General features: G+C 35.2%; 1 long non-coding RNA gene and 1 pseudogene across 1 annotated transcript; one reads left to right on the top strand and one right to left on the bottom strand.

Moving 5' to 3' along the window:
• Nucleotides 1-4,206: 4,206 nt before the first annotated feature.
• Nucleotides 4,207-7,778, bottom strand: LOC137084522 (olfactory receptor 52E8-like; annotated as a pseudogene).
• Nucleotides 7,779-11,162: 3,384 nt separating this feature from the next.
• LOC137085138 (uncharacterized) lies at nucleotides 11,163-13,105 on the top strand. The gene is made up of 4 exons (XR_010906914.1): nucleotides 11,163-11,298; nucleotides 11,521-11,676; nucleotides 11,927-12,012; nucleotides 12,694-13,105. It is a non-coding gene; the product is annotated as an uncharacterized lncRNA (long non-coding RNA).
• The last annotated feature ends 506 nt before the right edge of the window (nucleotides 13,106-13,611 follow it).

The raw sequence follows: 13,611 nt of genomic DNA on the forward strand, positions 1-13,611 counted from the left end.
AATCGCTTAAAACAGACATGATAGCTGATGTTCCATGGTGGTATCCATCTTTCTGATGTACAAAATCTGCTTCACCGTCGCTGCGCTGTCGTCATTGTGTAAAGCGGGCGCCCCAACGTTTCTGATTGGTCCCGCAATTTTGACGGATTTGAAATGGGCTCTTTGCCAGACTACTTGCAGAGCAAATCTAAATTTGCCAGAACTACATACTTCCTGGTTCTAGTAAGAACTCGAGCTACTGCATTTTGAATCAGCTGCAGTTTATTCATTAATCCTACGTACTTCCGCTCAATTTTCATTTTCCTTCAGTACTACGTCTGGGACTGCTGTGTAGTCTTAGGTTTTCTCCGAACAAATTTTTACCTGTCCAATCAGCGAACAGAGGGAGTGGCTGAGAACGATGACGTTGATGTCGAGCGCTAGTTTGAGATGTAGTTCAGTAATGGTGGCCGAAAATGTGAAAACTAAACCATTCATTGCATTGTGGCACCACTGCCGAATTTCCAGAAGTTAAATCTGGAGGAATAACAGTCTTTGCTGGGGTTTGTTGGTAGCCCTCCAACAGGGTAAACTCGGGAAAAGTTTGATTTTCCAGATCGCTTCGTTAATGATGAAGGAGTTGGCTGAAGCTATTCAGACGGTAACAGTTTCTCGTGGGGTCGGAAGGTATTGACATCATTTAAGTTACAGGGACTGGTCAGTTATTTTATTGCCGTCCGTCTCTCGCCGCCCGCGGAAAAATCCCCGGCCGAGTTACCTACTGCTTTTGACAAACGCAAGGTCGTGTTGATGTAACAGCTGTCCGAATCCACATCAACAATATTTTCAACAGTTTTCAACAATATATCACTTCAAAATTCACTGTTTGTAATCATTTTTGACCACTGCAGAACACCATACGTTTGCTTTGCTGTTATTAGGATGCATTTATAGACTTGTATTTCCTTAAAATGCTGGCAAGTATTTAAAAGAGCAATATATTTCATCACCACTCAAACTAATTAAAATAAAAGCACTTAAACATTTGAATCGGTCCATTATTTATAGCAGCATTTATTATCATACCAAGCATATGACATTTTATTTACAGCATACAATGATGTGACGGACCACGTGAGCGCCGCGTTCCCGAACATAAAACTCTCCTCTCCACTGTGGCCGTGTGGCGTGAATAAATCACAATCCGAATGCGCAAGTTTTAGGTTTTATCCTATAGTTTTATCACTGAGGTGGCATGCACATGTGCACTTTTATTTTGTCGGATTTCCATGAGTGAAACAGGCGAAGGGCGCATGACATACGTCACGACCAAACATTAGCGATTGGTTATGGCAGATCCAGAGTGGCTCAGGGCAGATCCAATAGTTTTAAACCTCAACAGGGTGCCCGCCTTCGCGGAAATAAACCCTTGTCAATGGAGAGTGGCCAGACTCTATGTACAAATGAAATGTACGAGAGTCTGGTAAAACCAGGCTACATTTAATCCATGTGACAGTATTAGGTTTAGAGTATGATTATGATGATGAGTGGGTCCTGATATGTCTAACTTCAATTGAGTTTAGAATGTCTCTAAATACCAATCCAAATGCATCTTTTTCATTGTCTACATGGATATTAAAATCACAAACAATTAGTATTTTATCTGCAACCAGTACTAACTCTGATAGAAAATCAAATGTCAAATGGGATTTATCAATTTCACTACATAATGCTACATAAAGCACCAAGACTTTAAAGGAATTAAATTTAAAACTAGACTTCTGAACAATGCTGAAGATATTATTATTATTAATTACAGCAACACCTCCCCCATTACCTTTCAGGCGTGGCTCGTGTTTATGGCAATAATTTTGGGAGGTAGACTCGTCAGATTGTAGCCAGGTTTCTGTCAAACACAGCACATCTAGACTATTGTCTGTAATCATATCATTAACAATAAGCTTTAGGAGAAAGAGATTGAATATTCAGCAACCCGAGCTTTATCATTTGTTAATACTATATCTGTTGTTTATTTTTTGGACATCAATTTATTACTGTTGAATGGTTTTGGTGGGGGGTTTTTCTAATAACAAATTCGGGGAAAAGACACTGTCTCTATGTGATAATATCTAGGTGAAAGAGTCTCTATGTGTTGAAATTTATCTGATTCTGGTGATGTGAGACAGCTAGCAGACAGTCAGTTTAGCTGGTGTAACGTCAGCCCCCCCCCCGGCGCCGCCACTGGCTGTATCAGGGTATATATTTATGTTTAACATGAAGTATAGGCCTTCCCTGTACGTCACCTAGCAGCAGCAACGCCATGTCAGAAACATTTCTGTAGTACAAAGACATAAAAAAACGGCACTCAGCAGACATGTAACAGAAACGCATATGCACGCGCACATTTATTTGGTTTGGCTAACTGAACATAGTTTAACTGTCTGCCAAAAGTTTTTCTTGTAATAAAGATATCATCGATGAAAAACACACTGTATTTTTATATTCGTTGCATATAAAAGTTCAATAATTAATTTTATTATAAAAATATTAAGGATTAATTGATAGTCGATTGTTAATTTTCCTGACGATCGACTAAGAAAATTTTATCTAATGCCCATCCCTACTGTTAATTATCTCATCACTCTTTCTAACAGGGAGGAGACCAGAGCAAAAAACTGCATGTGACATCGTACTTGCGAGTTCACACAGCTCTTTAATGTTAATTTTGGTAATCTCCAACTGGCGAAGTCAAACATCATTAGTGCTGATGTGAATAATAATCTTAGAGAATTTAAATATTAGCTTTAGCCAGCACTTTTAAATTTGCTTTAATGTCAGGTGCTCTGGCTCCCGGTGAACATGTGACTATGCTGGCTGGTGTCTCTATCTTAATCTTAATGATATATTATATTATTATCCATACTAATCACCAAATTACACTAGATGAATGCAGAATCATTCTTGCATTTTGGGGATTCACTAGTCATTTTTTGTTATTGAAGTTCTAATCAGAATTCTTGTCTAGTCGGGCAAGTAAAATTATCTTTCACTTGCCACTTCAAAAAAATCCACTTGTACCAGACAAGCGGGTCAAGCCCTCTTTAAATATATTGTTTTTGCTCCATTCTTTACATGGATAGACAACTAATAGATCCTGCACACTGTGCGATTTTTCAAAATCCTTTGCGAATGTCCCTTGTCAGACTGTACGAACATGATCCCTGATGTAAGCCATGTCACACTGTAAGATCTCAGTTGGCATTAATGTCAGACTGCACGATAGTGATGGCGCGCTAAAAACAGACGCGCACAAGAAAACTCGTCCGGAGTTTTATATCATCAATGAAAGACGTGTTTGGTGACAGTGAGCTGCATTACATGTGGGACTGAAATGCTGGCTGCAAAGAAATCTCTAGCACTCGTTTTGGTCATAGTTTGTCTTGAAAAACTGAGATATTTGACTGTCATCGTAGGAGAAGTCGCACTGCAGGATTGTGTGCCAAATCTTCTGACACTGCCAGAATTTCGTCTTAGGTAAAATTTGATTGCAGCGCTCATTAATCGGCTGCCGGTGAACATGTCAAACTAACGACCAAAGACGTCAGATTTTAACCTAGATAAAAGGAATCTTTTAGGATTTGCTAAATTTGTCTCAGACGGCCAAATCGTTGCCAAAATCGCACAGTGTGCACCCGGCTTAAGATGTTTTAGTGTGACTCTTATTCAATAGCCACTCCAAAAAGTCCTAAATGCACAGACAATAACCATAAATAAATGTTACCTCTTTAAAGAGATTATGAAACACTAATTATTTAGATTAATCTTCTGTAAATTACTGAATTAAAAATGTAGATATGTGATAATTACAAATGCCAATGAGCTTGAATCAAGCTAATATGAAAAGATCCTTTATGCTTAATAGGAAAAACTGCCATCCTTATCTGTTGAACATCATATTAATTATGTGTAACATAGGTCTGATTAAAACTGAATCAATCAAAGCAAACTAAACATTTAATTTATTGTCTTTTTTGCAAGGACAAGTAACATACCATGAAGCAATACAAAATGAAATACACAATCCAAACACTGTATTTTACACCAATCCTAAGGTTTAACATCATTTTGTAATAAATATAGCTTATAAGTGCAATCTGTTCACCTAATTTGCATCTAATTTGATATATAAAAATTATATTTTCTACTATATGAGAAATAAAACTCTTGTTATTCATAGTCCTTGTGAATTAATTTATTTAATGTGATTTTATTGATTAAGTGATTTTTGATTGATTTAATGATCTGTTGTGCCACTTTTGACTTTCCCAGAAGCTTGACTATCTTATCTCGTAGTTCATTAGTCTTTAAGCTGTAGATGATTGGGTTCAGTATTGTGGGGAAGGTAACAGAAACAGTCAGAACTGCTGTGAAAAAATATCTGCATTTGGAATTCCGCAGGTTCCCAAGTATGTATGCCAGCATGACTGGCATGTAATAGAGCAGGACCAGCAGCAGGTGAGTAAAACAAGTGTGAAAGGCCTTCCAGCGCTGTGTTGTAGATGTAATCCGCATCACAGCAAGCACTACAATCACATAGGTGAAAATGATTTTTAAAAAATCAAGGAGCCTAGCAAAACAGTCAGTGTCTTAGCTGTACCCAGTTGACGGATGTAAGAGATGTCTGCACAAGCCAAATTGTAGACTGGGCCATGTTCACAACAGCAGCTTTTTACCTCTCTGGAGGCACAGTAAGGGAGCCTGGCAGCGAGGCTGACTGGGAAAATCTCCAGCAGAATAACTAGAGACCAAATAACTGCTATCATAAGCAGCATCCTCAGGTTAGTGTTTATGGTAGAGTAACGCAGGGGCCAGCAGATCGCAATCAGCCGGTCATATGCCAAAAGAGCAAGAGAGAGAGATTCCATGTCAACATGATTCTGATTGAACTCAAAAACAGGCACCATTTGAGGAATTATAACACTATTCATTGAAATGTCAACAAAAGCTAGATTACACAAAGCAAAATACTTGGGATTCTGTATACTGGAGTTCATTAGGACGACAATCAGAAGAACGAGATTACCCAGCAAGGTGATGATGTAGATTACAGACAAGGCTGTAATATATATATATCACAAAGTATATAATGGGAGTGATTATTATAATTTTTTTTATTTAAATTATATAAAATCGTGATTTATATATATATATATATATATATATATATATATATATATATATATATATATATATATATATATATATATATATATATGTATGAATTATGTAAAATTTCACATTGATTCCTCATATTCATAAAAAGTGTAATATTTTACAGTTACAGAAAAAAACAGAGACAAAATTATTAGAATTGTTAATACCAAAATGGAAGTTAAAAGAACAAACAAATATAATGCCTACCAATCTCTCTTGAAATCTTGCTTTGATTAAAAAACAGGCTGTGTCAAAGGAAAATAGATTTTTAAATTAGTTGGGTCTAATTAACCACTGTTTTTAATTTATCCACTGTTTTAACACTAATTTAATTAGTGTAATTATGCCCAAATAGCTTTTTCAGGTTTTTGACCCATAAGGCAAACAGCAATGTCTTTACAAACTCTCTTTTGTGCAGAACTACTTCTTTCCGGCCACAGATTCAAATCTCAAGTTGAGAATTTAAATGTTGTGACCACCTACCTAAACATATTTTAGGTAGTGAATCAGACAACAGCTATTTCAGAAATTGAGTAACAAATCAAACAATTCAGAAAAAACATACTACGAAACAATATAAATAAAATAGAATGCACAACTGTGGCAAACTCATTTTACATTATTGCACATGTACCTTTCAATGAGTTCTAATGTGGCACTGTGTTGGGGATTGGTAGCCTGACAAGCCAGACCCACAGCAAGATGTTTGGTCTGGAAACTCACCATTATAGGATAGCGATAGGATAGCGCGACCACCAACCACAGCAACGAAGGTGAAGCGGAGCTCGTTGATAGATTAAACATTCTAAACATTCAAACAACAAAACTCCGAATGACTTCAGTGCCGTTCTTTGTTCTTTTCTCGAAGAAAAGCTTAACTCCAAGTCTTCCCGAGTCGCGGCCAAAGCTGATTTAAAAGTTTCTGTGTTTACTAGAAGCACGCAAACGCAACTCGGCCGTCATCATAATGGCCCCACCCACCGACTCTATACACGATGTGATTGGCCCGGCAAGAGTTAGGCGATTACAGCTCAGAAGGATATTGAGAGTTGCTAGACGACACTCGCGGGCAGATTAGATTTGCTGCCGCTAGGGTGCATCTAGATTTCTAGGCTAGGGGATTGCCCCACTGAATGCCAGTTCTTTAATGGTGTTTACCACTTCAGTACTCTGATCAGAGAGGAGGAGTCATCAGATTTCGTTTCCACCTTTTATTAGTGCAAGTTTCAACCTTGTACACATGGCAGTATACAACAGTTTCTGTAACAAACAAATTAAACAGAAATAAATAACTGAATGTCAAACTTAAACGTCCACTTACTGTTGTGATAAAACAGCAAACTTCAAACTAAACAATATTAACAGCTCTCTCATAATCTGTTTAGCAGAATAAGAACAAGGAAATAAACTCCATATAAAGAGAGCATATAATCAACTTAATATAGGCTACATTACACCATCCTCATTATGGTATTAAAGTATAACAGATATAGAATATCTGATGATCATTCTCATAGCTAAACGGGTTATAACCAATATTAGTAGGTTAAGCCGCGATGCAGCTTCACTTTCATGTGCGTTTCACGTGGCGAACTAATAATCATAAAGATCGTGAAACACCCGCAAATAAGAGGCTTAATACTAGAGACACAGTCTCAGCAGTATAAACATCTAGTATTACAAATAATACATTCAGGAAATGAACTTCTTTGCAAATTGCAAAGTTTGCATCTGTGCATTGTGGCAAATCCTGACTAACTTAGAAAAACAAAAGCAATGATAAAACAAGTTGTTTATCAGCAAGAGTTCAATTGATGATAAATGACGTTACTCCAGGATGTTACTCTTATTTTTAGTGCAGCAAAACCTCACCTCATATTACAGTAAAATACCTTCCCAAAATGTTGAAGCTAAATACTGGCAATTTTACAGTTATTTACCCAGAAATCTACAGCAAGGTTTAACAGTGCAGGGAATACCATTTCCATGAAAGGGTGTACATGGTCTGCAGATATGTTTAGGTAGGTGGTCAAAGTAAGAATAGGTTTCCCAGCAGAATATTTTCCAAACCTTCTTCCCATGGTGCATTCTGGTGCCATGTGTTCCCCAGGTAACACACCCAGCCATCTAGGTGATGTAAAAGAAAAAGTGACTCTTCATGAGAGCAGACCACCTTCTTCCATTGCAATGCGGTTAAGTTCTGATGCTCACATGCTCACTGCTGGTGCTTTCGGCAGTGGACAGGGGTCATTATGACCCTGTGTACGGCTATGCAACCCCATATCCAAAAAAACGGTGATGCATTGTGTATTCTGCCACCTTTCTATCAGAGCCAGCATTAAATTCTTTACAGTAGTTTACTTGTTTGATCGAATCACATGGGCCAGCCTTCCCTCTCCATTAAGCCTTGGCCACCCATGACCCTGTCGCCAGTTCACCACTGTTCTTTCCTTGGACCACTTTTGATAGACACTGACCTCTGCAGACCGGGAACACCCCACAAGAGTTTGGGAGATGCTCTGACCCAGTCGTCTAGCAATAATTTGGCCCTAGTCAAATTCGCTCAAATCCTTATGCTTACCCATTTTTCCTGCTTCTAAAACATCAACTATGAGGACAAAATGTTCACTTGCTACCTAATATATCCCACCCACTAACAGGTGTCGTGGTTATTCTGTGACAAAAGATGAAGGCCCAAAGATAAAGAAACATAGGATTATTTTTTCCATTTTGTATGAATGCTTTAAAAAATACAACATACTGATGCCTTCAAATAATAAAAGGTAAAAGGATGTAAAAAGGAGATTTCTGCATATTATATCTGCATGAGTATATTGCAGATAATCTGGTGTTTTAAGTTTTACAAAATGCTATATGTAATCAAAAATATTAAAATAAAATTAAAATATCAAAAATGCCACAGTTATGCTTATGAGGCCTTATGTCACACAAACACCAGAAAAACATCAACAAAAGCAGTTTTATTCATCTAAACTTAAGCCCTGAGCCTATTAAGGCCTATGAATCGTAACTGTTTATATAAAGATAATAGTTAAAATAGTCATTTGCATAGCCATTACAGATATATATTACAGATTTAACATCTAGGCCTTATAATAATTGATATCCTCTTGGTGTGACTTAGTTATGACAATTTTGATTTACCATGCATGTCTCTAAGAAACTCATTATATTGTTTTGACAAACCTACAGTGATTCCCTATAGAGACCCTCAGAAACAAACATGAACAATATAAAGACAGCACATTCATTAAACTAATGACTAATTTCAGTTGCTACAGTATACAAAAGGTTGACATGCAAGACTAACATCTAACAAGTCTCCAGGTAATAAGAAGATCTCCTGATGACACAGTATTTTGAGATACAATAAGAACGGAGTCTGCAGTGACACAACACTGTTTTTACCGAAAGATTTTGTTTTGATACAACATTTTTGGACATGTTTCAGAAACTCACACTAACCTTGAAACACTGCATGCAATGACTGTTTTACATCTGCTGACCTAATAAAATAAAACCATTGCTAAAGCTTCACTAAATGATATTCATAGGCCTGTCTAGAATCACACAGGCAGTTCACCGTACCAATTTCTTCAAGTTATATGTTAACTCTGAGCCTCTTTATATTGTATACTTTAACCCGCAATTCTTCTTATGGTAAAACACATGATCTGAAACTCAGATTCAATATAAGACTCAGATTTCATATATAGGCCTTTTGCTTTTTTCACTTAAAATTGTAATCATTCTTAAGATCAGAGAGCAAAACAAAAGATAAAACAAAACAAAACAAATATTTTCTTTTGAAATGGTCAAAGTACAATAAAAAAAAACATTAAAGTGTATAAAAATATTATTTCAGTTGTTTGTGAAGATCCCTCAAACACACAGGATCACTATATTCCTCAAGAGCTCTATCCTGTCTGACAACATAACTGATCAAAGTGTGAATTTGCCTTGATAATTACATATATATTTCACATATTGAATAAGAATCTACTCTAGAAATTAAATTTATCATTTTTTATGGTCTGTGTTGCACAATCCAGCTTCCTTTTTGCATTGTTGCATCGCAGCATGAATGTCCCTATGGTTTGCAGAATAGATGAATAAAATAAAAAAGTATAAATCATTATTATAAAATTGTTGGATCTTAAAAAATAATAATATTTAAATAGATATTGATATTATTCTTGCAGTTCTATGCGTATATAAATGGGTTAGACTAATTTTTTTTCTAACAATATAATGTTTTGGGTAGTTAGGAAACAAATGGTTTCAGTGATAATATTTTCTTTCTTTCTTTCTTTCTTTCTTTCTTTCTTTCTTTCTTTCTTTCTTTCTTTCTTTCCTTCTTTCTTTCTTTCTTTCTTTCTTTCTTTCTTTCTTTCTTTCTTTCTTTCTTTCTTTCTTTATTTGACTTTTGGCAGCCAGTCTTGTATTGTATTCTAAGACTACAAGACTGGCTGTCAAATCTCTATATATCAAATATCTATACATACATCTATACATACTAGACTTCTTGTCTGTTCTTGTTCATGGAATAATTAATAGTATTTGAAATGTAGTGGGGAACTTTATCACATACATGTAATGAAAATGAAAACCCATAGACTATTTATATATATATATATATATATATATATATATATATATATATATATATATATATATATATATATATATATATATATATATATATATATATATATATATATATATATATATATGAGAGAGGTATTTATCAACTCGTTATAGTTAAGAGAATAACAACAGTTTAATATGAAGAAGCGGTGAAGTATCCCTTTAAGTTAATGCAAATGGCCCCCCTGATGACACCAGCAGTGTTTTGGTCACTGATGATCCAAAAGTAAGTTGACTATATGTTAATAAACAGCTGAACATTAACAAATAAAATATACATGAAAACTGATATTGTTTCAGAGTTCTTAAAGTGATATTTTTGTTTTGGGGGAGGGGGTGTAAACATGTTTAAAACATTAAATCAACTTTATTAGATTAATAGGCATGGCTTTAATAAACAAGAACATTTGTCACATTCATGTAAAAATACAAAATTGGATTGTTTTAATTTTGTATAGTATTGAACATAAAATGAGAAAAAATATATTTGCCAACTTTGTATATATATATATATATATATATATATATATATACACTGTAAAAAGTAATTCAGGGTGTTGTCTGTAGGAATTTATTTTAAAAAGTATATTTATTCCAATAAATTGATTTTCTTTTATTTTTGAATTAATTTAAGTTTTACATAAGTAAAAAGTGTGAATGTTTTTGCAACTTATTATTACCTATCAAAAAAATGATTTCCCTGACCTTCACAATAAATTGTTTCTACAAAACTCTATTTAAGCGTTTATATCTAAAGTAAAACGTCGTGACACGCCCACATGCTTCAGCAGAACAACGAACGAGATCGTTGCGCGTTGTCACCTGGCTGTACCGGACCAGTTTCGGGTTTCTGTAGAGTTTTTGAGGATCTTACAACGTGCAACCGATGTAAGTATAGCTATTTACATTGCAAGTTAGGTTTTAGCCGAATGAGCACGCATTTTTTAACTAAAATGTAAAAGCGTCGCCTGTTTCAGACAGCATTAAGTTTGTCAGTTTTGCTGGCGCCGCATGAGGCCTACCGAAGGTCGTGAAATTAACAATAAAAGTTACGTTAACTGTTAGGTTTGTAGTTACTGTTATCCCCGCATGGCTGAAAAATATGAGGACATGACATAATATATTCCTGGTGTCTCTCTGCAACGTGGTATCATGAAAATTCGTAAATGTGTTGTTGTGTTGCAAAGCAGCTGTTTATGGACCTAGTCCGCTTCAACATTGTTTAATCAGTTTTTAAATGCTTTAACTTAATCTGTTGATATATTTGTCTGAAATATTTTGAAACCATTTGTAAAATCTAGTAAAAAGATTATATATTTATTTTGCGTTGCATTAACATCAATGATCCTGATATTTTCCTAAATAAACTTTTGTTTCATCTGTGTTGCTTCTTTAGAAGACCATCAAATCTACTGGGAGGAAAAGTTCATGGAGTAGGTAAGCTTTTTAGTAGGTTGAATTGAGATAAATGTTTCAGAGGTTTGTTGTTATCTGTCATTTAAAGGAGTTAAGGTAACCAAAAGTCAGTTATTAAATGTCAGGAAAAAAGGAACGGAAAAAAAAAAAGTATCATCCCTTTCTGATTTTTGGATTGCATTAAAATGAAAGGTTGTCAATTCTTGTGTTCCAAATAACAGTTAAACAATTGATGTATTACAGGTAAATGAAGAATTCCGAAGGTGTGCTGCAGTTCCACTAGAATCAGTGTTTATGTCCCAGCTGGACAAGTACTCTCCAAAACTTCTCGACCTGTTTAGTGCGAAGGGTGGAGCGGTTGGTCAACGCATCAATAACTTGTTAATGGAACTGATACAGGTGAGGCAAAAGTGGTAACAATGTTGCAGGGGCATATTCATACAATAAGTACTTTATTCTCTTGTCTTGCCTATAGATGAATATTGCAAAAAACATTTTTGTTTACAGCTGCTAATTAATTTTAAATATAAAAGAAAGAAATATGCCGGTAAGCTCTGTTAAATAGGTAGTACAGACCCACACTGATAATTGCATTGTAGTTATTTTGCCTGCAAGATTCAGTTTTTCATTATTCATTTGCCAACTATAGGATCCAAGTACCTCTGTGGTGAAGGAGAGACTCTGAGATGCGAAAACATGGGAGAGAGTGGGCAAGAGCTCATCTCTGACTACTATGTAAGTATTGTTTAAAAAGCAGTTTTAACTTTTTTTTTGGGGGGGAAGCATTTATTCCTCAGATATCAATCTTATGTCTGTCTGAGTTTAATACAGAGCTGGAGTTGAGGATTGGTTAGCTTGTCTAAGAACAAATACTATAATTGGGTGGAAATGGCTTGTCTGATGGCTCAGTCAAAAGTTCAAAAACACACCTACAAACAACCAAATGTCTGCACAGGAACCAGTTATCAAAATTAATCTTTTGGTCTTCCAGTGGCTAGTAAACTTGATTTAAAATATACTGTCATATTTTTCAACTGCAGCTTCACAGAAGTAAAATCCTTGTTTACATGAATGCAGGAGTCATTAATTATCTGCTGATATAACTGTAAGAGTGGCATTTTCAGATACTTTTACTTAACCACACCTATGTGTTACCAGCTGAACCCCTCTCCCCTTTAAGGATTTAGGCCTTGGAGGTGACTTGTGTATGTGATTTAGTCTCGCAGGTTTGTTGTGTCAAGTGAGACTGTACTGAAAGTTGTACTATGAAGCCAGTTCAACAGGCCAGGCTTACTGTGCAGGAGCTGGCTCGACCAAACTTAAAACCTTTTGTGAACTTTTAATGTGTGATTTTATTGAAGGCTTTTGAAGATTGTTCTCTGTTGCCATTTATTATTCTGTTTATGTCTCATACAGGGAAAAACAGAGAGCAGTGTGCACAAGGACTTGCGCAATATGCAGATATATGTCTGTCGTGAACCAGATGCAGTGGGCATCATCGTTGAGGGAATCCTAGGGCATGTTGCCTGCTTCTGGGTATGACATATGCTCTGAACCTGCAGTATCCACCACAACTCTGCAAAACATCTGAGATGTTCCAAAGACTTTTTGTGGGACTTGACACACTGCGCCCAAAACCTTCCTCTTGATTCATAACATTAAAAAACAAACTTCTGATTTAGTTGGTCAAATGCCAGCCTCACACTCATAAATGGCAATCTTGTGTTTTTCAGAAGATTGTTCTGAATGTTTAATTGTTAATTGGCTAGTAGAATATGGCACAGATTGTACTTAAAATGTGTTCTTGTATTAATTTATTATGGTTTAATAAATATGAAAAGGTAATGTACTGTACATTTTATGTATCGCTCAGGTGAAGAGTCACTGTATTTTAATGTCAGTGTTAAGAGTACACAGATTGAACTTTGAAGGTGTTTAATGCTGCACTTAAAGATGAGGTCAGAAGTTTCTGTAATTTTTTATGTTACAAATGTTTACATTACCATTATTGTTACATTAAAACTGATTACATAAAATGTACCCAATTGTTTATGACAGCTGTTATAGAGCAATAAACGTTGGAAACGAATACATCGCTTTCCTTATTTATTAAAGTTATGGCAATGGTAACTAATTATTTAAAGTGGATTAAGAAATAATTTGTCTAAATTAATGAGTAAATTAATTAATTAAAATAAAAACAATTTTTATTTTAAATTTTACTTATTTTAACTAAGTATGATTTGATCGATATGCTGCTCATTAACACAATGGTTAAACTCAAATGTTTTACTTTATCTTGTAGACTCTACTTAATTTTTTAGCATACAGTAA

This window comes from Pseudorasbora parva, chromosome 8 (genome assembly GCF_024679245.1).
Source record: "Pseudorasbora parva isolate DD20220531a chromosome 8, ASM2467924v1, whole genome shotgun sequence".
NCBI classification, from domain to species: domain Eukaryota; kingdom Metazoa; phylum Chordata; class Actinopteri; order Cypriniformes; family Gobionidae; genus Pseudorasbora; species Pseudorasbora parva.